We start from the raw sequence: 25,066 nt of genomic DNA, 5'->3' as shown, positions 1-25,066 counted from the left end.
AAGTGGTTGTTCAGTGACTCATGCCCAATTTTGCAACCATTCCTCCCAGGGCTGTTAAGCAAATCACTGCTCTTGTCGATAAAGGAATCATGGGGTCACTAAAAAAATCTGGCTCCCCCCGTGGACTTTGTTTGTTGGAAGCCAGCTGGGCAGATCTCAGGGGGGCATCACATGACCCCAGGGTGCTGCAACTCTTGTAAATACATGCTATTTGCCAAGCAACCAAATTTTGATCAGGGGATCATGGAGATGCTACGGTGGCTGTATGTGCAAGGATCAGTTGTAAATCCCTCTTTTTCAGGGATTTTTTGTTGTAACTTTGAACAGTCACTAAATGAACGAGATTGTAAGTTGAGGACTACTTGTATAATTTTGATAGAAAAAAGCACAAGGTTATTAACATTTTGACCATCATCTCTACTGTTAGTAGGTTAGATAAGCTCTGTCTTCCCCAAATGGAACACTTACCAATATTGATTTTTTTTTTAAAAAAAAAAACATATTCTTGCTTGAATAGGGGAAAGTGGATTACATCACAATAATGTCGAGTTACAATCTTACCTGCAAGAAAAAAATACTTTTTTTTCCCTAGATAGTCCCGAGAGACATATCTGTGTTTGATAAAATAAAAAGCATAAAATGAAGGCCTTTTTCAGCATCTTCCTTATGAAAGGTTCTCCATCTTGAAATTCAGTAGGGATCTTCAAAACATGTCTTTTTGGGGCATCCAGGTAATACCAAATTCTTCAAACAGTCCTTTTTTCAACTTTTCTTGCTGAAAAATCGCTTTATTCAGTCGCTTATCTGAAATTATATAGGTCAGTGATGGCTAACCTTTTTTTGACTCAGGTGCCAAAAGCAGGTACGCGCGATAGCGCACACATGCATGCCCACACCCATACTTCAATACCCCCCGAGCCCACCCACACACATGGGGGCATGACCCCCCACTGTCCTGCCCCTTTCACGCATGCATGCATGGCCCCCCACCCTCCTGAAGCATAAACAGTCTTTCCCCCCCCCCCCCAGTTGCCCTCTGGAAGCCGGAAACGGGCTGTTTCCGAACTTCCAGTAGGTTTGGTAGGCCTGTTTTTTGCCCTCCCCAGGCTTCGGAGACTTTCCTGAAGCCTGGGGAGGGCAAAAACAGCTTCCCCTGGCCCTCCAGAGGCCCTTCGAAGGCTGAAAATCAGCTGGCCGGTGCGCGTGGCCTCGGAGATGGCCACTGTGTGCCATAGGTTCGCCATCACATGTATAGGTTCTCCTGCTTCAGCTGGACTAGAAAACCTTCTAATTCTCTTATTCTGTTCTGTTCTGTTCCATCCTGTCCCGTTCTGTTCTGTTCCATTCTATTCCATTCCAATCCATTCTAAAACATTTCCTATTTTCCCCCCACCCAGGACAGTCACTCATGCCTACAATGACTGCATTTTCTTGAGGGGGGGGATAAAGAACAAACCTGAAAAATGGGCAGAACTGGCAGAAGTTCATAAGGATTAAAAATAGGGTTTAAAAAAATAACTTCACTTTACAAAGGAAATTACAAGAGCAAAACCAAGAATATAGATAATTTAAAAAGTTTAAAAGAGAACTTTCTGAAATAAAGGACTTATCATCTTGTAACTGGATTTCCCTGGCATGTGTTACCTAAACTGAAGACTTCTAGAAGCAACAGGTGATCCAGAATTTAATGGCATACAATATGCTTTTTTATCCCAAGGACAATTACAGCAAGAAAGATTGATTTAAACTTTGATTGCAGAACATCTCTAGGCAGCTTGCATTATGAGATGATAATAATAATAATAATACAGACAGAAGAAGCCATGTGTATCCAGATAAGACAAATTGGATATACAGGTGAAACTCAAAAAATTAGAATATCGTGCAAAAGTTCATTTATTTCAGTAATACAACTTAAAAGGTGAAACTAATATATGAGATAGACTCATTACATGCAAAGCAAGATAGTTCAAGCCGTGATTTGTCATAATTGTGATGATTATGGCGTACAGCTCATGAAAACCCCAAATCCACCATCTCAGAAAATTAGAATATTACATGCAATCAATAAAACAAGGATTCTACATAGAACAATATCAGACCTCTGAAAAGTATAAGCATGCATATGTACTCAGTACTTGGTTTGGGGCCCTTTTGCAGCAATTACTGCTTCAATGTGGTGTGGCATGGAAGCTACCAGCCTGTGGCACTGCTGGGGTGTTATGGAAGACCAGGATGCTTCAATAGCGGCCTTCAGCTCTTCTGCATTGTTCGGTCTCATGTCTCTCATCTTTCTCTTGGCAATGCCCCATAGATTCTCTATGGGGTTTAGGTCAGGCGAGTTTGCTGGCCAATCAAGCACAGTAATCCCACGGTCATTGAACCAGGTTTTGGTGCTTTTGGCAGTGTGGGCAGGTGCCAAGTCATGCTGGAAAATGAAGTCAGCATCCCCATAAAGCTCGTCTGCGGAAGGAAGCATGAAGTGCTCCAAAATCTCCTGGTAGATGGCTGTGTTGACCCTGGACTTAATGAAGCACAGTGGACCAACACTAGCAGATGACATGACTCCCCAAATCAACACAGACTGTGGAAACTTCACACTGGACTTCAAGCATCTTGCAGTGTGTGCCTCTCCATTCTTCCTCCATACTCTGGGTCCTTGGTTTCCAAATGGGATGCAAAAGTTGCTCTCATCAGAAAAGAGGACTTTGAACCACTGAGCAACAGACCAGGTCTGTTTTTCTTTAGCCCAGATAAGATGCTTCTGATGTTGTTTGTTGTTCAGGAGTGGCTTGACAAAAGGAATATGACATTTGAATCCCATGTCCAGGATCCATCTACGTGTGGTGGCTCTTGATGCACTGACTCCAGCCTCAGTCCACTCCTTGTGAAAGTCCCCAACACTTTTGAATGGCCTTTTTCTGACAATCCTCTCCAGGCTGCAGTCATCCCTGCTGCTTGTGCACCTTTTTCTTCCACACTTTTCCCTTCCACATAACTTTCTATTAATGTGCTTTGATACTTTGGGAACATCCAACTTCTTTTGCAATTACCTTTTGAGGCTTTCCCTCCTTATGGAGGGTGTCAATGATGGTTTTCTGCACAACTGTCAGGTCAGCAGTTTTTCCCATGATTGTGATTCCTACTGAACTAGACTGAGAGACCATTTAAAGGCTCAGGAATGCTTTCCAGGTGTATGGCTTAATTAGGTGATTAGACACTTTGAGCCTAGAATATTGCACCTTTTCACAATATTCTAATTTTCTGAGATTGTGGAGCCAACCTACATTGCAGTCTGGAAGAATAACCAGATTTCTGAAGAATTTATGAAACCCCATCAGAGGATGAACCTCACAGAGTTTTGGGAGGACGCTACTCCAGAGGGCGAGTGCCAAATTGAGAAGGTGCACCTACTTCCTGGTTTCCAAGAGTTGTCAAACAGGTTATTTGATGGACATTTTTCTATCTATCTGGAGGCACTGCTGTGTACTAGAAGATCTATGTTGCTGCTTAATAGATAGGTCTTCTACTACACAGAGGCTGCCTGATGCTACCAGAGAAGTAGAAAGATGTCCCTCAAATAGACAATACACGGTCCATCAAATAACCTGGTTCTGGGCAATGAAGAGCTTTATAAGAAACCAGCACCTTGAATTGCACCAAGAATCTCACTGGCCAGTGTCCAACTTATAGAGCAGTAGTGGCACATGGGCATACTGAGGCATGTCCATCACGGCATCACTCTAGTTTTCAAATGGCCTTCAGTTAACCCCCTAGAGAGGACATTGCAATAGTCTAACCACATGATGACTAGGGCAATACATGAATGTGTGAAGGGCCTTTTGATTCAAGAATTGATGCACAGCTGATACACAAGGTGGAATTTGAACCCAGGTGCCATTTATTCTTTGGGCAGGAGCTATGAGTCCAAGACCATTCCCAAATTACCACCTTTCTCAAAAAGTGCAACCTTATCTATACCTGATGATGGAAATTCCTCAAATCTAAGGAGTCCTAATATCCACCATCACTTGGTCTTAGTGAGTCTGTTTCTCCCCACCCTAACAGCTTCTGGACATTGGCAGGGGATTGATAGCATCACTTGGTCCATATCCTGTTGAGATGTATAATTGGTATCATTAACATATTGATGGTGCTACTGATGGAAACACCCCATTGTGAGTGTGGAAAAAGGAAGGAAAGTGTGCTGAATCCACTGCCACTCCACAGAAAAAGAGCCAAGGATGTAACCTTTCTTTGCTCCCCCACTTCAACACTGACTAGGACAGAAAGAAAGAAAGGTGGATAACCACTTCAATAAGAGAGTTTCATTTTCCAAACCCTGGAGCTATTCCAGAAAGATACCGTGATCAATGGTACTGAAGTTGCTGAGTCTTTGAAAGCTACAAGGATGAACACATCACCACCATTTCATCTCAGCCAAATGTTGGATAAATGAGACCAACATTTCTTATTGGCATCTTTCTCATAAGTTGACAAGGGTCATTTTATTTGTTTATTTATTTATATCATGCCTTTATTATTTTTACAAATAACTCAAGATGTGATGGACATATACAATTTTCCTTCCTCCTTCTATTTTCCTCTCAACAACCACCCTATGAGGTAGATTGAACTAAGAGAGAGGGACTGACTCAAAGTCACCCAGCCAGCTTTCATGGCTAAGGCCAGAGGGCAAAAACCTCACCACTAGACCTAACTAGTTCTCAGTCACAGCTAAATATCTCAACATATTTACTAATTGGCACCCTATTTCCCTGAAAATAAGACTTCCTCAGATAATAAGCCCAATCGGGCTTTTGAGCACATGTGCTAAAATAAGACCTCCCCTGAAAATAAGCCCCAAAATATTGCAACACAGCAGCAGCCATGAGGTGACCACACTCCCCGCCTCCTGCACCTCAAAAATAATACTACCTCCCCAAAAATAAGGCCAAGTGCTTATTTCAGGGGTCACAATAAAATTTCGAGGAAACACAGTACAAGTTTGGGAATATTTTTTATTCCCAAATATTTCAAGCATGGACAATTAAATTGGTTTGGGGATAAGCAAAAACTTGCCTAAAATTCAAACCTATAAATGATAGACAGCCTGTATGTCAAGATGCAGTTCAATACTCTCATTATTCTCTGATATATTTTTTCTGAGCAAGAAACCAATTGTCATTCTCAGATATTTAGAAGTCCCAAAGATTCATTTGTCATAGTGGGCAAACATATACACACAATATGACAGACACAGAGAGAATATTTTTTTCTATAATGAGAGGTGATTGGCATAGAAGCTAACAAGTTTTTTTTTAAGAAAATATAAGATAAAATTGCTTTGCTTCAAGACAGCTAATGTTTCTTAGTAGATTGAACAATATTACAAAAATACCTGAAGTTGTATTATTAAATCTTCTCCATCCGGTCTTAAAAATAGGCATCTTTTATTAATATGAAAGACTTTCAGTTCTATAAAATTTGAACATAGCATCAAAAAAGAAAATATAAGACTTCTTTGCTTTAAAAGATGGTTATTTTCAATTAGATGTCCTTTTATTTTATCTTACCTTGCATCCTTCTCAAACTTTGTCAGTTGATATCATCCTTTTTTGATATTCTGGTCTCAGATACCTTTTACTTATGTCCTGTATAATAAAATAAGCTTTTATTTAAGATGCATCTATTAAAAGCAGATGAACTTTCTTTGAATCAAATAATTGTATTTCTTTTCCTGAGTTAAAAAGTGGATTCCAGCTAAATTTTCTAGCATTTACAAATATTATTGTGAATTTCAACTATTCCATTCTTTTTCAGCTTTCATGGTTATTGTGATTCAATTTTACCTACAGCAAAATTAGAGCATTTGGATAATCCAGCTGTGGGTAATACAGAAGAGGCTGAAAACATTTCAATCGCATTAATTTTACTTCTCTGTTTATTTCCAGGGCATGAGGTTGGCTAAATCCGGTTGTGGTTTTATTTTTTTACTTTTTAAAAGTACATCTCAGTGACATCTGGAGAGTTTTATTCATGATGGAACAAGTGCATGAATTCAGAAGGAAATTTAAAGAATAACATCCTCAAAGCCGGCAAGGGGAAAAACGGGTTCAAGGGAAACCAGCTTCAAGCAAAATCTCTATACCAAAAAGTTCTATAGCTGTAGTTCACACATTTCTTCCTAAAATTAAATAGTAACTAGACAACCTATGATCTCTTGGGTCATCCTTTGAAAGACAGTTAGTTTGGTCTGATGTGACCAGAATGAATATTGAATTTTCATGAATTGTATTGCTGCCAGTTCGGTTTGAAAATTTCTTTGCTGGCTTTGAGGTTGTTATTTCATTTTATTTTTGGTCCTTTAACTCTTCCTTTCTTCTCTTTTGTGTCTGTTTGTCATTCTGGAGATGTGTGCATGCCTCTCCTCTGTCTCTCCTTCTCTCGTGTGATATGTCCTAATTGTTTGATACTGCAGTCATCTGGCTCTTGTTCTCTTCTCCTCTTTGAGATTTGAGGTTTAACCATGACATGGTTAAATCCCATACCTCTTCTTTTTAATAAATGAAATATGAGGTACGACATAGGCTAAATCCTATGATGAATGACTGAGGGAATTAGGTGCGTCTAGTCCAACCAAGAGAAGGACTAGGGATGATATGATAGGAGTGTTCTAGTACTTGAGGGGATGTCACAGAGAAGAGAGTATTGACCTATTCTCCAAAGCATTGTCCTGAGGGCGAGACAAAAAATAATGGGTGGAAGATCGTTAAAGACAGATCCAACCAAGAACTAAGGAGAAATTTCCTGACAGTGAGAACAATTGATCAGTGGAATGGCTTCCCTATGGAAGTTGTGGGCGCGCCATCACTGGAGGCTTTCAAAAAGAGATTGGATTGCCATTTGTCCAGAATGGTATAGGATCTCCTGGTTGAGTGGTGGATTGGACTAGAAGACTTCCAGCCCTATTATTTATGTAGTATTTGAAGCTAGATGGCTTCAGCTACTACTATAGAAGGAACTATCAATGAGCAAGTATGAATGTAATTAACTCCATTTATTGCTTATGGCTTTCCTTTGGGAATAAATGAAAATAATTCCAAATCTGATTCAATTTTCATTCATTACGAAATGAAAGAATTGCAGCATTTACCACTTGGAATACAAATCTTTACAACAGATTGAGCCATCATTTTGGTACAATTAAGACTTGCTACATGAATGTCTGTCTGTCTTTTGATTGATTTATCATCTATCATCTTTCTATCTTTTCTGTCTATCTTCCATCTATCTTCCATCTATCTGTCTCTATTTTCTTTTTTTCCTTCTATCTATCTATCTATCTATCTATCTATCTATCTATCTATCTATCTTCCATCTATCTGTCTCTATTTTCTTTTTTTCTATCATCTATCTATCTATCATCTATCTATCTATCTATCTATCTATCTATCTATCTATCTATCTATCTATCTATCTCTCACCAACTCTATTCATTCATCTGTCAAGAAACTTTCTCTTTTCCAATCAATAAATCAGTGAAGAACTCCTATTTATATATGTAATTATATATCTATCTAAATTCATGTTTGTGAAGAAAATGAAAAACACTAACGCTAACGACAAGCATAAAGGTAAAACTTCCTACACACATATGTGCTAGCAATTCCCAACTCCAGGGGGCGGTGCTCATCTCTGTTTCAAAGCCAAAGAGCCAGCACTGTTTGAAGACATCTCCGTGGTCATGTAGTCAGCATGAGCAAACGCCAAAGTCGCAGGGAGCACTGTTACCTTCCCACCAAAGGTGGTTCCTATTTTTCTACTTGCATTTTTATGTGCTTTCAAACTGCTATTTTGGCAGAAGCTGGGATAAGTAATGGGAGCTCACTCCATTATGCGGTGCTAGGGATTCAAACCGTTGAACTGCTGACCTTCTGAACGACAAGCTCAGCATCTTAGCCACTGAGCCACCCTTAACACAAGCATATTAGCCACTAATGCTATGCTATATATTTTTTCTATTATACATTCCAGCTGTCGGCCTTTCTTGAAGCAACCCAGCTATATCAAATCATGCACTACAATTTGCAATATAAGGTGCAGGCATGCACACATGGCATGTTTAGAATAAAAAGGATTTTCAAGAAAGATGAAGCTCAACTGTGCCACCCACAGGGACAAAGGACATGAACCCTTGAACAGATCCAGACAATTTTACTAAAACAGTGTTGCTCAAGCTTGGCAACTTAAAAATGTATGGACTTCAATTCCCAAAATTTGACAACCAGCAGGGCTGAATGTGGAATTCTGGGAGTTGAAGTCCACGTATCTTAAAGTTGCCAAGCTTAAGAAACACTGCTCTACAGCATCTCTCTTTTTTTCCTTTGCATTCTCGGTCTTGTGTAATGAACAGCACACTAACCACAATGTCATTTTTGTCAGAGTAATTGTTCCAGAGAGCAAATTACAAAATAGAAGTCTGCGTAGGTTGAAAAGGGAAAGGGTGAAAATATTTCCTTCTCTAAGGGCTCATTTGCCCCCATCTTTTATTACAAATATTTATTACATCAAGTAGCCATAACTGTTGATGGGGTTCTTGGGCAAAAGAGTTTCCTTACTGAAATTCTGTCTTTTCCTATTGGTAAACATCAGTGACTCTAGGAATATGCTGTGTTCTAATCACCATCTTCTCAAAGTCATTTGAGAGACACCAAGAATATAGTATGGCAGGAAAACAAAGGGGAAAGGAAATAGATACAGAGAACTAAATGTCCCCCAAAATATGAAATGCATAAGAAGTGTCACATAAAAGGTTCTTTTATACACAGTTACCATCATTCGATATCAATGGAACTGCTTTTTAAAACTGTACTATGGCTTCCAGGCTGTCTAAAACAAAGTGTGGGTAAACTTCACAGCAATCCGCTGTTGTTCTAAATTGCTAAAGGCCAAATTTCAAGGATACCAAGTCAGAAGGGTGTGAATTTTGAAGCCAATGGCTATTCCAAAAGACAATATCTGTCCTTGATATTTTGGTTTCCTTCTGGAATCATAGAGATGGAAGGGGACATCCAGATACATGACTGTCTCCAGGATATGGTATAACATATAAGCAAGGCAGCCATAATGGTACAATTAAAACTCTGCAGACCTTAACATGAAGTCCTATTGAGACTCTGGAAAGAGGGCAGAGAAAAGCAACAAAGATGATTGGGGGCGGGAAAGGAGCTAACGTCGCAACAATATGGATATGCGATCTTGGAGCTCTGAGATCACAGCCGATACTTTTACCGCTGGATGGTTCATCTGGACCTAAACCATCCCGAAGAGACAGTGACAGGGAAGAGTACGTCTTGCTGATCTCAGGGGCATCACAAAGTCACTGATTGATCCAAGAGAATCTCTTCTAGCCGGCAATAGAAGCGCAGCCCCAAGTTGCTGAAATCGGGACAGCTCTGCAACCAGAGGAAAGCGGAAAGAGAAAGTGTGTCCATCTGGTGAGGAAATTTTATTTTTACAAAAGAGACTGCCCAAAAAAGATTAAAAACAAATTAAACTTGTAAAGAAAAGAAAAGAAAAGAAGCGGTGAATTTAAACTATTTTGGACAGTGTGTTATCCTTTTTTAAAATTGTCTTCTATGGATGGAAGTTTTGCAAACACTTCCTACTTTTTAAAGTGAAAGTATTGGCTTTTCTTCTACTACATTTTTTTTTACCTATGGATTAAATCTTTTTTTTATTATTTTCACAATACTGGCTTTGCGGGGTTTTTTATTTTTATTTTGTTCCATTTAAGAGCCTTGTTTCTTTTAAGCTTGGAATATAAAGAGGATATAAAAGGAATATAAAGAGAGCAGTAACATCAGAAGGAAAAGAAGTTACACTGCCACTTGGAGGTTGAAGGCTGAGTTCTGGAAAGAAAGAAAGTTGGAGACAGAAAGATAAGAAAGAAGGAAGGAAGGAGGGAAGGAAGAGAGAAAGAAAGAAAGTGGGAGAGATACACACAAGAAAGGAAGGAAGGAATGGAGGGAGAGGGAGAGAAAAAAGACAGATAAAGATAGAAAGAGAAAGAGAGAGAAAGAAAGAGAAAGAAGGAAAGAGAAAGGAAGAAAGAAAGAAAGAGAAAGAAAGAGAAAGAAAGAAAGAAAGAAAGAAAGAAAGAGAACTTATGACCACAATTGAGCTCAAAATTTTGGTTGTTAAGCAAGAGCGTTGTTAAGTGAATTTCACCACATTTTCCAAGTTAGCCATTCCCACCCGGTCACATGACCGCCAAGCCACTCCCACCCAGTCACATGACCACCAAGCCTCTCCCACCCAGTCACATGACCACTGAGCCATTCCCACAAAACAGGCCACACCTACAGAAGAGGTTCTAAAAAAATTTGAAACCCACCACTGGAAGCAACCTAGAACTAAGGAGAAATTCCCTAACAGTGAGAACAATCAGCCAATGGAATAGCTTGCTTTCAGAAGTTATGGGTCACTCAGAAGGTTTTTAAGAAGAGACTGGACACCCATTTGTCTGAAATGGTATAGAGTCTCTTGCTCAACCCGGGGTGTTGACTAGATGGCCTCCAAGGTCCCAACTTTGTTATTCGAATGAATCTTATGAATCAGGGGCCCCATAAAAACTAAGCAGTTCCAGGAACTTTCTATTATCAACCCCAGAGCCAGACAACTGGACTAAATATGGAAGAAAGTTGTAGGGGTGTAAAAGCGTTCTTCAGAGCCTTTTACAGGGGTGCCTATTTTAATTAACTCAGTGGTCATTTTCCTCAATGCAACATCTATTTGCTTGGGTTTTTTAGATGGCAGGAAACTTTTGGGAAACCATGACAAACAGTTGTTCCTTATTTCTCTAACTGTACATTGCCAAAAGATTCAACCAGTTGACCAAGGCTGGTTTTGACAATCTTGCTGTCTTACTTTGATCAACTGAATTTTTTACAGCAGCTCCTGCAGATTACACACTGCAGCAACCAAATTAGCTAAAAGCAAGGAAACGCACCCAATCACAGTCACACAGCATGATTAAAGTTCTTTAATTAAGCAAGTTATACTAGAGCCTAACAATTTCTAATTAACCTCTGACTGGCATCCAAATTAATTGCAAGTATTCCAATTCAAGCATTGGACGTTTTCAATTTAAAGCCATCCCTGGTGTCTTGGGGGACTTATTTGTTAGGGAAATGGGAGAAAATAAAACTTCAGAAAGCCCTAAAGGGAAGGAGGTTTCTGCCAAACTCCTAGTATGCTGTGGCTATTATGAGAACAATTGAGTGACTAAAAGTATGAGGGTGAAGGTTCGCTCTCCGAGCCTATGGGTTGGTTTCCGAACATTTTGTTGCATCTGTAGCTAGCCAGACAGCACACAAGTAAATAATTCAGCAGGATTATACAATAATATAAAGCATGATGCATGTATACAATATCCATGCAGCTCTTGCAACATGGTAGAGAGAAGAAGTAGCAAGTACAAGGACAAGAAAAAGAAGCAAACTTGTATACACAGAACAATCAAGCTAAGCCATGCCCAGGCTCCAAGCCATCTGATATGGCTCACAACAAATCCTGTGTCTCAGTCAACAAACAGTTCCCATTGGCTGACTTCTTGTTACGGCTATTCCAGTTCATAAATTCTTATACACTGACACATTTTGTTACCAGGCTAGGTAACATCTCCAGTGGATTGTAGGGAATATTAGTGTTCTTCGGTTTATAAGGACTTCATGTGGTCAATAGGTCTTGTGATGGTTAGGTCACATCAGACGAAGATCCCATTACCATATTTTTTGGAGTATAAGATGCCCTTTTCCCTCCCCCCCCCCTTAAAAGAGGGTGAAAATTTAGGTGCCTCTTTTACACAGAATGTAGCCAAAAATGCAAGGCACAGAGAAGGTGATGGTCTGTGGCAATCCCTGCAGCCTAACACAGCTGATTGGGGGTATTTGGGAGGCCAATCTACCCACCAATCAGCTGCTCATGCTGAATCAGACTTCAATAATGTGCTGAAGCTGACCTGGCTGTTTGCTGTTTGCTGCAAGGACCTGTCAGAGTTTGCAGCAGCAATCATATTCAGAAAGCACAAACAAGTAATGGATTCAGCAGGATTCAATAACTTCTCTTTATATATAATATAACACATGAAGTAAATATACAATACCAAAAGCAGGTTTTCCAACGTGGTAGTTCAGCAGAAGAGAGAAGTTTCACTTTCAATTTCAGTTTCAGATATCAACACAGCATGCAGCTTTAGTACAGAACAAGCCACACCCAGGCTCCTTGCTGTCTCCTTCCTTGTTGCTCACACAGCAAATACTGTTTGTTTCCAAACAGCCCTCAATTCTCTCACACACTGACAGGATGCTAGCCAGATGAATACCATGTATGATGGTAGGCAGAGGCAGAATTTTTTCTCTTATTTTCCTCCCCCAAAACTAAGGTGCGTCTTATACTCCAGAGCGTTTTATACTCTGAAAAATATGGTATATTAGATTCTTGTGATGGGTCAGATGTGGGTATGTCAAGTTAGGGTCTTGTGGGGGGTCTTGTGATGGGGAAGTTACATAAGGTCAGGGTCATTGGGAGGTAAAATGCTGGCATGGGTTGGTTGAGGGTTGGTGCTGTCTCTGGTTGGCTGTGGTTGATTTGGATTCTGAGGGATTCATAGGCTGGTTGTAGGTCAATGTGCCTGTTGATGGAATTGCTTGTGGGGTGTCAGGCTTCAGTGAACTCACGAGCATGGTTGGTGGGGCAGCTTGGCTGATGTTTTTTGCTCCAATCGAACTGGTGCTATTTGGTGTCATTGTGGTAGAGATTAAGGATTAAGGATTGTGGAATTTGACTGCCACCTCTTGTTTGTGGATCATATTTTTTAATTGATGTGATGTTTGTCCCACAATAGAATTGGTTGCAATGGTTACAGATGATTTTGTAAATTACAGGGTTTCTTTCATCCTTCTGTATCTTGTCTTTGATTCTGGATAATTCCTGTAGGAGTGTGACTGTGGGTTTGTGGGCTATTGCTATTCCTAGAGATTGGAGAATTCTGGCTGTCATTTCCAACACACCTTTTGTGTATGGTACGGTTAGTTTTTGCGTGGTAGTTGGCTGTGTGTTATGTTGTGGTTTGGGTGACTAAAAGTATCTAGAAATGTTGTTTAGGTCAATATTTGAAACCAACAGCCAACAGATGCTTAGATGGTCTCCAGTATGTCAGTATCATCAAAAAAATTGCTATAGAATATATATTTTCCCAAATAATGACTGCACCTTTCCATGTAAGAGAAAGACACTTTCCCTGATTTGAGAATACTCTCCTTCGAAACTAAATAATCTATAATATTTAATAAACAGGAAAAGGTAATGAAGATTTTAGTACACAAAGAGACACCTAAAAAGCTTTTGAAATACCATCAGGCTAGCAAAATTAATTCCTTTTCTAGAAACTGCAATTTGAATGAATATTAAATTCTGCTTAGCTATCACTCTGATTTAACTTCATGATGTTTTTCAATTCTTGTCTTAAAATCTATATCTGGCATGAATACATGAGGAAGATCCCTTGATCGTTCCTTGTGCAAGTGTGACTCATTCAGTGACATTTATCAGATTCCAGGGAATGCCAAAACAAAACAATTCTTTAATTTGCAAAATTATCCTTTGGCATCTCATCATGGGAATCACCTCGTAACCTCCTAGACCCATGATGGCAAACCTATGGCATGCGTGCCACAGGTGACATGCAGAGCCCTCTCTGCGTGCATGCGAGCTGTCGCCCAGCTCAGCTCCACTGCACCAGCTCACGCACCTCCCACAGGCCAGTTGATCTTTGTTGCATATGCAGGAGATGCGCACACATGCACAGGGGGTGGGGGGGATCACATGCGGTTGCATGGGGATGGGGGAGTCATCTGAAGGCAAGCTGTTCCACTGGTTAATTGTCCTCACTGTTATGAAGTTTCTCCTTAATTCCAGGTTGCTTCTCTCCTTGGTTAGTCTCCATCCATTGCTTCTTGCCTTGCCTTCTGGTGCTTTGGAAAATAAGTTGATCCCCTCCTCTCTGTGGAGCAGCCTCTCAAATCCTGGAATGCTATCATGTCGCCACTAGTCTTTCTTTTCTCTAGACTAGGCAAACTCAGATTCTGCAACCATTCTTCATGTGTTTTTATCTTCAGGCCTTTAAATCATCTTAGTTGCTTTTCTCTGCACTTTTTCCAAAGTCTGAACAACTTTTTTGTAATGTGGTGACCAGAACTGCAGTATTCCAGGTGTGGCCTTACTAAGGCTTTACAAAGTGGTTTTAATCACTTCATGTGATTTTGATTCTATGCCTCTGTTTATGCAACCAAGGATTGTATTAGGGTGTTGTTGTTGTTTTTGGCATACTATCAGGCACATATCCTTAGAGCCCTGAATTCTGTCCAGAAGTAGGTCTAGGAAAATACATCCCTTTCAAAGTTTTCACAGTGCATCTCCCCAATTTCTCAATTCACCAACCACAAAATTAACCAAAGGTTGTTGAGTATCATAAGTATCATTCTGAATGATTACTCCTATTGAATAGACACTCAGTAAAGTGTAGCAAAAAGACATTCAACAGTGGAGAGCTCTTTTTATATTAATTCAACACCTGGAATTTTATATACCCGGAACATCTCCTGTCTGTATTAAACACTAACATTCTCTGAAAGGTTGTACATTATTTTGCTTCCTTTTTCTTCCCCTTGAGCATTTTGTTTCAAAAAGGAGAGATATTTCTCCTTTCTCGTCTCGATTTCAGCTCTGTGTTTTGAGGAATATATTTTCCTCTTCAGCAGAGGGGAACAATTAATGAGATTCAAAGGTTTATCTGCACAGTCACAGAGAAGTCAAATTAACTGCATCTCTAATATCTCTTTTTAGTTTTTAAGTGCCTGACGTTGGGTCAATAGAGATGACTATATTTTTTTTCAAATAATTGCCAATATTCCTATCTGAAACATTATATCTTAGAGCTCCTTTAGTTTATAGCTTCATACTGAACATCAGGATAATATTTTTTAGAGCCCTCCGAAACAGATAACTGAGACCATCCAGAGGGATGTTTGCATTTTCAATTCCTCACAAGAGACGTAATATACATTTTTGAAGTTTTTCTACTGCTCAGCTTTCATGGGCTGACCTACATAAATAAATCTCAGCCTAAATGCATGAGAATCCAGACTCGGGGTGATACCTTCAAAGAGACATGCTCTTTTCCACCTTCCAAATCTTCCCATTTGTTTGTTTGTTTGTTTGGGGAGACAGACAGACAATATACCAAATATTGAAACTGGTCCAGAAAAAAGTATCTGTCAGCCTCTGCTTCGCTATCTGCTTTCTGCTGCCATTGAAATCGGGAGGGAGGGGGCTGGTATTTGGGAGGGGAAATGATTTCGCATGCTTTTGCCTCAGATCTTGCTTTGCTTGGCTGCTATCTTTTCATAACCAGTAAAAAGTACTCTTAATTCTGCAAAATGGAGTTAAGTGGTTTCTTTCTTGGTTGCTGGGGGGGGCGGCTTGACATTAAGCAAGATCTCACTATCACACTCATCCCAGAGCTAACACCTTCTGAGGGGAGTGTAAATAAAACCAAAACCTTCAAAGGAATGTCCTACCCAGGCAGTGACCAGGAGGACGACATGGGGGCGGTGCATCCTCGTGTCCCTTGGAGACGGAACGGATGGCAGATCTGAATTTGGAGGAACAATCTGTCTGCCCCAGGTGGTCGTTGGGAATGGGACAGAAGTATGACCCTGAGGAAATTCCAGCTGGAGTTACCACAAGGCGACATCGGTGACTGGCAGCTGCTTGGCAGGATGCCGATGAGGAGAACCTTATGATGTCCCAGGCTATGAAACTCTTTCAAGAGGCTTGGGAGAGGCGATGTTTACACGAAAGCAGTCCCGAAAGAGAAGCTGATCTCCCAGACCTAGAGGAGAGAATTGCAGAAGCCCTATTCCACCCAAGGGGGGCCCTGGGGGCAGACAGTGGAGCTCATCAGGATGGGGAAGCCCTGGCAGCAGCAGCAGCAGCCGCGAGAGCCCTTCCAAGAGGAGGAGTGTCAGGATGGAATTTCAGCCCTGTTCCCCTCCTGGGGTAATTGTATTTAATGAGGGATGAACTGTGGTTTTTCCTTGAAGTATACTTCAAAATTAAGAAAAATAAACCTGAGATATATTCTAAGAAACACATTTTATTGTAAAAAAATGAAAACAAAACTTAATAGCTAATGATTACATTTTGGCAGTGTTCCTGCCTACCTTTTTGGCAGGCGAACAGAAAATTAAAAAGAAAAATTAGTGAGCTTAGTTATACGAGTCAGATCAGTCTATCGTATGTCTTAGAGTTTAAGCACAGCTGGCAAGCAAAAAATGCAGTGACAAGGAGGGACCCCCCACAGACGCCGGATGGCAAAAGTTCCTCTGCTTGGTGTGAAATTTGGAGGTGACCCAAAGGAACTAGTCTGGAATTTCATGCAACAGTTCGGAGAGGATCTCCCCACAGAAGAAGCCAAGGTAACCATGGTGCTGGAGAACAAGGCAGCGGCATGGATGGTTGCCCTACATAATGATGACTCCCCCCTGCTGAGAGATTATAATAGGTTTATGGCCACCCTGAGGAAATGCTTTGATGACCCGCTCAAGGAGCGGAAGGCCAGAACCAGAATGAAAACCCTTACCCAGGGAAAGAACCCAGTGGCTGATTACATACAAGAGTTTTGTGAGTTGTCTGTTTATATGCGGGATAGTTCGGAAGAAGCTTTAATGGACAGTTTTATGGATGGCTTAAACAAAAATATATACCAAAACTTTGTGAACAGGGCCCTCCCGTAACGTGCAATGCTGGTACGAATTGGCAGCAGACGTGGAGATCGATCTAGCCAGAGACAAGTACTGCGAAGACAGTGAGAAAGAGAAAGCTACCCCTCCCAACCCCCCAAAGGAACTCCAAGAGGAGGAAAAAGTTGTTCTACAAGCAAGCCCCAGTCTACCATCTGCTTCCATTGGGGAAAAGGAGGGGCACTGGGCAGCAAATTGCCACTCCAAGATTGGCCCAAAGCCCTCTGCCAGGGTGGGAAAGGAAGCCAGACAAACAACTTGGGAAGAGAAGGGACATCGCCATGAAAGGGGTGGAATCTGTTGCGCAATTCCCTCCCATCCCAAGAGAAGAACCATCCTCCTCATCGGGGGAAAGTGAAACTGAATCCGATGACGACCGTCTGGTAAGTTCCCAAGCAGACCCCATGACCATCCCAGTAGAATTTAAAGTGCCCTCTACTGGTGCACAAGCAAAAATGCTGGCCCTTTTAAACTCGGGATGTACACATTACATTGTTAGCCCGGAAGTGGTAGAAAAAATGGGCTTGAAACTGAAAACTTTGAAAGTCCCCATTGCTTTTTTGCCAGCTAGATGAGTCTATAGCTGAGGGGGCTCCCGCCCATTTACTCAATGACCCCATGCAAAATGGAGGAATTACGGAAGTTTATTGACAAAAATTTGAAAAGGGGGTTTATTGAACATGCTAGGCCATGTGTGGCCACCCCTATGTTGTTTAGAGAAAAGAAAGATGGCTCCTTTCATCTCTGTGTTAACTACTAAAATCTTAACAGTGTGTGCATGGAAAATTTATACCCCCTCCCTCTGATGAAGGATATGCTGGCCCAATTGGGTAAAGGGAAGATCTTCACGAAATTAGACCTAAGGGAGGCCTACTACAGAGTCAGAATCAAAGAGGGAGATGAATGGAAAACTGCTTTCAACTACCCACTTGGGTATTTTCAATTCAGAGTACTCCCATTTGGCCTACAGGGGGTTCCAGCTATTTTCATGCAATTAATAAATGAAGTTTTACATGAACACCTGTACAAGGGCATGATGGTCTACCTTGACGACATCCTTATCTACATGGAAACACGTGATGAACACGTGACTTTAGTACGATCAGTACTCAAGAAATTCCGGGCCGCAGAACTTTATGCCAAATTTTTTAAATGTGAATTTCATCAAGAGAAAATTGATTACTTGGGCTACCGCATCTCCCACAATGGCATCAAGATGGACCCAGCGAAAGTCCAGGGTTTCAAAAAGGAGAGATATTTCTCCTTTCTCATCTCGATTTCAGCTCACCCATAAAGCTAGATTGGTAGCACAAGGTTTCAACCAGTCGGCAACTGATTATGATGAAGTGTTTGCACCAAGTTTAAAAGCCATAACATTGCGTGCATCATTAGTTTGGGCAGCTAAGCATGGATATGTAATAAATCATTTAGATGTTGAAACAGTATATCTTCATGCACCGTTGCAACACACTATTTATTTAAAGAAACCTGAAGGATTAAACACTGATAGCAACACTGATTGTTGGAGATTAAAAAAGAGCCTGTATGGTTTAAAACAGTCAGGCTACGAATGGAATCAATGCATAGTGAAGGAATTAGCAAGGATAGGGTTTAAAGCTGGATTAGCTGATCCTTGTTTATTTAAGATAGAAAGTGATGGTGTGACTTCATTATTATTGTTTAAAGACAATATAGCGTTGATTACTAAAACAGAGCAGAAGGCCATTGAAATTATTGCACTGTTTAAAAAGAGGTTTAAAATAAAACATCTTGGTGAAATAAAGAAATATCTTGGAGTGAAGATAGATAAGACTAGGGGAGGATATAAAATATCACAGGCTGATAAGATCAATCAGTTACTTAGGAATTACAAAATGGAACTGTGTAAACCTGCTAAAACTCCTATGAGTCAGGAATTTATCAATGATGATAACAAAAGCCCAGTGTTTGATACGAATATTTATCAATCCCTAATTGGTAATTTATCTTATCTAAGCAATTGGTCTAAACTAGATATTTCATATAGCGTTAATCCATTGGCAAGGTTTAATGCCAAACCCACTGAACAGCATTGGCAAGCAGCAAAACGTGTATTAAGGTATTTGAAACAGACAATACATTATACATTATACTTAGAGCCTAAGGATGAGCTGATATTAACCGCATATGCTGATGCAAGTTTTGCAACTGAAGTTTCCATGCGTAAATCTACATCAGGCATCGCGATATTCTTAGGAAAGGCATTGGTTGGATAGTGGTCTATTCGTCAAAAGCATATAAGTTTGTCTACAATGGAGTCCGAATTTTCATGTTTATCTTTGTTATGTACTTATTTAATTTGTTACAAGCAACTACTGACAGATATGGGAATTAATGTTTGTGAGCCTATTGTTGCATACAAGGACAACCAAGCAGCGATCCAAATGGCAACAAATATTGCTGTAAAGACAAGGACAAAGCATACTGACTTAACATATATGAATGTACGGCAAAGTGTTAGTTGTAAAATGATTACACTAGAATATTGTATGTCTAAGAGAATGTTGCTGATCATTTTACCAAAGCACAAGGTACGGTCAAACATAAACAATGTTGTGATGTTTATGGATTGAAAATGTGAAGTTGTGTGTAAATACATTGACAACCCAAGAGGGGAGAATGTTAGGGATGTAACCCTAGGCTTGGCTTGGCAATGTATATAAGCTATGATTGTTACAAATGTTACTGTTACTTTAAATGCTTAAGAGGTTTAATTGGTTTGTTACCTCAAGCAGATATAAGAGGGAGCCAGAATGGCTGTTAGATCTCTGTTTTGTTAGACGCTGGTCGGTGTATTTTTGAGGTATTGTGCTTTGCTACTTTGTGTGTTAGACTGAATATTTTGATAACTGAATTACTGAACCGTGTATGACTTGGACTGTTAATCGTACTCTGAATACTTCTATATTTCTACAAAGTAAACTACTATATTTTTATACTATTCAGTGTCTTTGTATGTTGGTTTGTGCGTGTTCTACCATATCACTCTCATTACGCTTCTCTGCATACTCGCTCTTCTAACGGAGAGCTTAATTACTTAACACCAGTGATGTGATGGTGGGGGCAGTATTACTTCAAATGAACGCTGATGGAAAATTGCAGCCATGCGCTTACACCTCTTGCAAACTGACAGAGACAGAGATGATGGGCTATATGGAAAAAGGAAGCTTTTGCGGTCAGATGGGCTTTGATGATCTGGTGACATTTTCTAGAAAGGGTGAAACACCCGTTTGAAGTATGGACTGATCATAAAAATTTGGAAGCATTGAAGACCCCACATAAGCTATCTCCTAAACAGCTGCTTTGGGCACAACATTTCAACAGTTTCAACTTTACCCTTAAGTACATTCCAGGGGGGAGAACTTCATGGCTGATGCTTTGTCTAGGCTTCCCCAATACAACAGCTCTAGCTGAGTGTAGTTCACCCAGTCATCCCAGCAAAAAGTCTAGCTGCCCCTGTGATAACTAGAAGCCAAGGCATTTCCAATTTAGAGGTCACGACGGACCTCATGTGCAAACTCAAGGGTGGCCTTGAGTCCAATGACTGGTTCAAGGAACATTCAAACAAATGTACTATGAAGGATGGACTGGCTTGGGTAGGGGCTAAATTGTATGTTCCTGCTAACCTGAAAACTATTGTTCTTCAGAATGGCAGGCCATTTTGGATTTGTAAAGACTTTACATCTGGTTAAGAGGCAATTTTTGTGGACTTCATTGAAAAAAGACATTGAGTCCTACATAGCCAATTGTCCCGTTTGTGCTGCCGCACAGCAGTACCGGCTTAACCCCTTTTAGAGTTGTGTTTGGGCAGGACTTTGTACCAATTCCTGAGTTGCTTCGAGAAAAACCACAAATTTTGTCCCTCTCCGAGTGGAGTGACCAGCTTCGCCAAATTTGGCCCATGACCCACAAGGCGTTGGAGGCTGCTCACCAGGCGCACAAGAAACAGGCTGACAAAAAGAGGGTGAAGAAAAGGGAGTACAAAGTAGGGGATTGAGTGTTTTTGTCCATGTTTCTACAAACCACCCAAAAATCAAAAAAACTGGGGCCGAAGTATGTCAGTCCTTTCCCTATTGTGAAAATCATTAATCCTGTTTCTATACGATTGGAATTACCAAAGTATCTTCAGCGGATTTATCCTGTGTTTCATGTAAACCTGTTGAAACCAGAGCACACTTCTTCTTTTCGTGTACCCCTACCTGCACCCCCTGCCCCTCTTCTTATTGAGAGAGAGCAACATTTTGAGGTTAAGGAAATCTTGGACTCCAGGAAGCATAGGAATCAAATTCAATATCTAGTATCCTGGGAGCATTTCCCCCCTCCCAGGCTGAGTGGGTTGATAAATCTCATGTTAGAGCTCCTAGACTCTTACAGAAGTTCTATGCTTAGTACCCTAATAAGCCTTGATAATATTTGACATGTACATATCTTATGTTGTCTTTTCTATTTTTTATTTTCTTGCAGGGATGACTTCTTTTCCTGAAGGAGGGCCGGATGTCAGCCTCTGCTTCGCTATCTGCTTTCGGATGCCATTGAAATGGGGAGGGGGGCCCTGGTATTTGGGAGGGGAAGTTTTAGTGCAAGAGAGATTGTAAAAAGGGAGTTTTGTTCTCACCGTCTACTGCGCATGCTGGAGACTAGTGCTTGGTGTTGGTCAAGGCCGACCGTCCTGCATACCAACCTGATGATGCTCCTTGAAGATGAAACTCACATGACATCTAAGGGATTTGCAGATTGGGCAGTGGGATGAGGGTTACCAGGGGGAGGGGGTTGGTCACATATTGATATGTATCATTTCGTGCGCTTTTGCCTCAGATCTTGCTTTGCTTAGCTGCTATCTTTTCATAACCAGTAAAAATACTCTTAATTCTGCAAAATGGAGTTAAGTGGTTTCTTTCTTGGTTGCTGGGGGAGGCCAACTTGACAGTATCTTTTAGCTGTGTGAAGTCCCTGAGGATGTGCCAAGGAAGTTTTCTGGTTTCTGGGAGGGGAGGGCAGGCAGGTCGAGGGAGGGAAGCAGGGAGGGAGGGAGGAAAATAGGGAGAGAGGGAGGGAGGGAGGGAAGGAAGGAAGGATTTGTAGGGAGCTGTGATGTCATGTACAGTATCCACTTTCTCTGCAGTGAGGAAATATAGCACAGTTATGATTATGTTTCTCCATAAGCCTACACTATATGAATTAATTGAATAGAGATACTTTCCCATATCTTTTCCTTCAAGGAATGATTTGATTAAATTTACTGAGTGTGACCTAATCCTTTCTGTGTAGGAAAAGTAATGTCAGAACCTGGGGATGGAGTGAAAAGAGGGACCATCTTAGAATCCCTACATAGCTACAAATAAACTAAGTCCAACCTCCCTTGAAGGCCTTTGCCCCTTATCGGACTCTGATGGGGCTGTTCACTAGTTGAGAAGTTTCACGTTCATAGGCGTTTAGCAATAAATCACCTTAATTGAACCTTCACACGCGGACCCTCGCCCGGCATGCCCTGTGATATTGCCACTGCTATATCTAATCTTTCCATTATAATAAGCTATCTGCTTTGCATGCCTCCCCAATTTGCTCCTCTGCAGCAAACAGTAGCATCAGAATCTCCAAACTGGAATAAATAATCAGTTAAATAATCATGCAGGGGGGGGGATGCTTTCAATCCCATTCCAGAAGTCTGCTTCCAAATTGAAAGCAGACCATTCCTTTCTCATAGTGATCCATATCTCCGTTGTATGCAAAACAGGGGATTTATTCTTGCATTGAACAGTGAGGAAAGCCACCATTATAAGTTTCATACAACCCACTCCCATTCCTGTACACCAGGAATCATAAAAAATGTTTTGGATCTCACATCTGTTTCTCTTGGATCGTTACAAATAACATGGTTGCCGTCAAAGGGAATTAAATGTATCATGCCAGCCTTTTTATCCTAAATCAATGCTACGATATTGATAATAATGGGATTTGTTGCAATTTGAAACTGACATTTTCCAAAGCTTGTAATCCACTATGATCTCCCAAGGTATTACTTCATAGAGAGAGTGATATAAACCAGCTTCTGGGTTTTGCGTAATATGGCACGGTATTATACAATCTGACATTTGGATGGTTTCCCAAGAGATATTAAGCATTTAATAACTTCATACCATGCTTCTGTCAGACTAGATTAAAAATTATATAAGGACTTGTTTTTTATTTGAGTTTGATTAATCTCCAAGAGTTCAGAGATTCACCTAGAATACAAAAACTTTGGGGGAATATCTTTGAAATGTCCTGAACTTCTACTCCTAGCAAAATTGTTCTGAAGACCTAGAAAACAAGGACAGATTCCAATGATTTTTCTGCAATTTTTAAAAAACAGATGCCAGCATACAGAAACAGATCTATTTGTGGGGTTCTTAGTGCTCTCTGAGCTTGGATATTTTCTTGGTCATTTCATGACCAAACTAAGTAACATCACCAGTGCTAATAGGCAGTGGGGATTCCTCTCATTTTAGATACTTGCCCTGTCAGTGTTCTTGGTGGTTCCTTCATTGGCTTGTCATTTACTTCTTGATTGTTTGTTGGAGTTGGTAGTTATTTGATTGGGATATTTTTGCTTCTTGATTAATGGTCTAGAGGTATTCCATTCCAATTTTATTTAAAGTACATATCTAGAATATTGCTTGGGACCTGTATCAGGAGGTGAGGGGGAACACTCGCAACTAGTTCAAAGTATGAGTAGAGTGGGTGTTCCATAAGTCCATTACTTACTCTTTAATAATAATAGCTTTCTTTTTTAAAGGGAGACTGCCTAAATGAAGGAAGAGTTTCCATTTCTGATGTAACAAAACTGATTACAATAGTTGCATTTGTTATTGGATATTATTATTTATGAATGCATAATAACATTATAAAATATTGCATTTTATTATTTATTATTGGCTATATTTGTTATTATATTACACATATGCACATACACATACACACGCATATTCTTTTTATGAGACAGCTTCTTTCATATCTTCACTGGGGAAACTATTCCATCCAACCATTAAATAACAATGATATCTTTACCTTTATTAAATAACAATGAATTTGGTATTATTTCATGCTGAGATTTATTTTATTGCTTGATATTTCAATTATTATCTTCCTGTGGATCATTTTTATAGTACTTTGACTAATTGTAGACTCCTAGGATTTTGCAGTGGAGGATACTTTTTTTAAAAAAAATGATGATTAGCAATTAGATTTCACATCTCTCTGTTTTATGATGTAAACAAAGAAAAAGGGACTAGTTTGATGCTTTTTAATTAAGACAATGGCTTCATATAATCATAATTCAAACAATGTCCAAAGGACATAAAACGATATAGTCCTGGGAATGCATTCCTTCCTGATAGTTAAATCCTTCTGCAATCCAAAATCTATACTTTAAACTTACCTTAGAAATTCAGTGTAACGGCCTTCTTCCTCCTCTTTCTCATTCCTTGATCTTACCTACTTTAAACAAGAAGTTACTGAAGTCTGGTCAATATAAAACATGAAAATAGAAGATATCTATTGGAGAAGAGACTTAGATTTTGAGCCTAGTCTTGTTACTTTATATATAGCTAAATGACTGGTTACATTGCAAACTGGTTTCAAATCACTCAGCTTATGAAAAAGCGGTTGATCCTCCCTAGTAATGGCAACCCTCTTTGAGCTGAGCTGACTTCATGGCATCTTGTTATTTTATTCACAAAGCACCCTGGAGAAGCAGTTTCACATTATATAGGTGGTCCTGGATTTACGACCACAATGGAGCCCAACATTTCTGTTGTTAAGCGAGACATTTCAAGTGACTTTTGTCCCATTTTACAACCTTCCTTGCCACCGTGGTTAAGTGAATCACTGTGATTACTAAGTTAGTAACCTGGTTGTTAAGAGAATCAGCCTTCCCCATTGATTTTGCTTGTCAGAAGGTCTCAAAGGGGATCACGTGACACCAGGACACTGCAGCGGTCATAAGTAGGAACCAGATGCTGAGCATCTGAATTTAGACCATATGATCACAGGGAGGCTACAAAGGATGAAAGTGTGGGAAATTGTCATAAGTCAGTTTTTCCAGTGCCGTTGTAACTTTGAAGGTCACTAACTGAACTGTTGTAAGTTAGAGGACTACCTGTATTCTTTGGTGATTAAGC

Source organism: Natrix helvetica, assembly GCF_964273705.1.
Source record: "Natrix helvetica genome assembly, chromosome: 5".
Lineage (NCBI taxonomy): Eukaryota > Metazoa > Chordata > Lepidosauria > Squamata > Natricidae > Natrix > Natrix helvetica.
This window is presented reverse-complemented; position numbering follows the sequence as displayed.